The sequence below is a fragment of the Talpa europaea genome (genome assembly GCF_964194135.1).
Source record: "Talpa europaea genome assembly, chromosome: 1".
Classification (NCBI taxonomy): domain Eukaryota; kingdom Metazoa; phylum Chordata; class Mammalia; order Eulipotyphla; family Talpidae; genus Talpa; species Talpa europaea.
The window spans coordinates 137,600,638-137,602,961 of record NC_140073.1 but is presented as its reverse complement, the minus strand read 5'-3'; positions in this window follow the sequence as shown (position 1 = coordinate 137,602,961).

Genomic DNA, 2,324 nt, shown 5'->3' with positions numbered 1-2,324 from the left:
TAAATAGTGACAGAAAAACACTTTTTGACTGCTTAATCTTACCGCGTGTAATTATGTTTAAATTTTTTTCCTATTGGCAGATGTTTGGGGTGTTTGTAATGTTCTGCTAATATGAATTTCACTGCAGAGAATAGAGTTTGGCAAAATCTTTAACTTTCTTTTTTTCATGGATTTGTAAAAGAGGACTCTTCCTGGGTCTAGGAGTCTGGGTGTGTGGGTGTGGGTGTGTGTACTTAAGTCTCTTGCAAATAACATCAGCAAAATACTTTCCAGAATGTTGATTTATGTTCATCTGGCGTATGAGCAGTCCTCCCATTACATCTTTATTCACCATCTGACATTTAGCACTAAAATAAAATTTGCTTCAACTTGCATTAAATTTTTTTTCCACTTCTGTCTGTGATAGATCTATTTTATTTCTTTAACGTGTAAGCAACATGAGGGAAAGGAATGTATTTCATACTTGCCGTGCTGCAGATCACATAGTGGGTGCTCAATAAATACTAATAGACTATTAATATTTGTTCACCTTTTTGACCTCTGGAGGGTGAGGAAATTATGTCTTGGTTTTGTTTGCTTCAGTGTGCTGATATTGTTGGCAATATGCTATTGTTGTTTGACTGCTAGACTGTTTTGAGTACTTGCTTTTTCATATGGGACCTCACTGATCTTATCACAATTGTCTGCTAAAAGGTCCAGTGACTCCACATTAATACACGGCTGTTGGCATTATCCAAGCATTTCACCTAGTTTTGATGTGTTTTATCATGATAATTTCAACTATTTGTTTCCTTTACTCATTTATCCTGTATGTATTTAGCTTACAGATTTCACTGTGATCATTCTCTCAATTATTCTCTCTACGATGTGATCAATTTACTTGTAGCTTTTCTGTGTTAAAAAAAAAAAAGTCTAGTAAGTAGTATATAAAAGTTTCTTTGTTTCCTTATTCAGACTATTTTTGATAGCCCTCTTGTTAGTGCCTGTTATGTCTTTCACTGCATTTAACATGCCACATAAACCTTTTATGTCATATGGAATTTTTGTTTCCAGATTTTCTATTCATTTAGTCATCTCTCTTTGGTTCCTGATGTGTTTGTGCGTAGTACAGTATTGGTTTGCTGAAGAAGGCAGAAACCCCTTAAGATTTAGATTTGTGTTTAGGATTGTTTACTGATAAGGTTCTGCAGGTTATAAACTGCAAGTAATGGGGCTGCTTGCAATAGAAGTGACTGTTGATAGGGAATTAATAAACAATTTATTGTCTCTAAAACATATTTCTTCTGCCTCTTAAAGTCCTGACTGTGTTACCAGACTATAATGGCATATGGTACGTGATGATGACCCTGAGTTACAATGAAATCTTACATTGCTTGTAGGGTGTTCAATTTAAAAGGTCAAGGAAGGTGTGTCATTTCCAAAGATTTATTTTATTTTTTTTAAATGTCCTGAATAGAGATTTCTCTCAACAGTTCTTTTCCCTGATCATGTAAGATGAATAACCAGCAAAAGTTAATAAAAATGGTAGTATTGTAGTGAAAATCTGAAGACAGTTTTTAATGAAAATTTTTAATACTTGATAATATTTTTATTAGAAACACTATTCCTAAATAAATGTTAAAAATTTTCTATTGCAGAATTGGGAGAAAATGCATTTATTTGTAATATTGAGGCTTTGTTAATATTTTAAAATCTTTAATTAAATTTTTATTGATTTGTTTAATATTGATGTTAGTTTCCAGTCCTATAAGACCAAGGATTCTCAAGCATACTATTGAAAGTAACTTTAAACACTTTTTTAAGTTGTAGATCATTAATCACTGTTTACCACGTGAAGTTAAATTGGAACCAAAATTTATAAACTGAACAAATGAGTTCTTACGCTTCTAAATGTAAATTTCGGGATCCAAGTAGATGTACAAAGAAAAAAATGACTCTTCATTTATATTCCTATGAGTCATGCATTTATAACTGAATAGTAATAATTCTGCTTGAAGTATGATCTGTTTGATGTGTTATGTGGCCACCCAAGTGGCTTTATCTTTAATTAAATTCCTTCAGTCTTCAAAGAGAATTCCTTTTTAGGCAGAGTTTTCAAAGTGGAAGACGTTCTTGCTATAAACATTATTGAGTACAAAAGTATGAGCTAACCTTACCCTGTTCATGCCAATTACTGCAGTGTTTTTTGCTGTAAGTTGAGAATCCCCATAGTGTGGCATAAAGAATCTTGAAAACACAGCACTCTATTCTGTCTCTGTACCTTCCATTTAATTCTTATATTTTTGAGGAATAAAATAATACCAATGTAAATACTTTCTCATTGC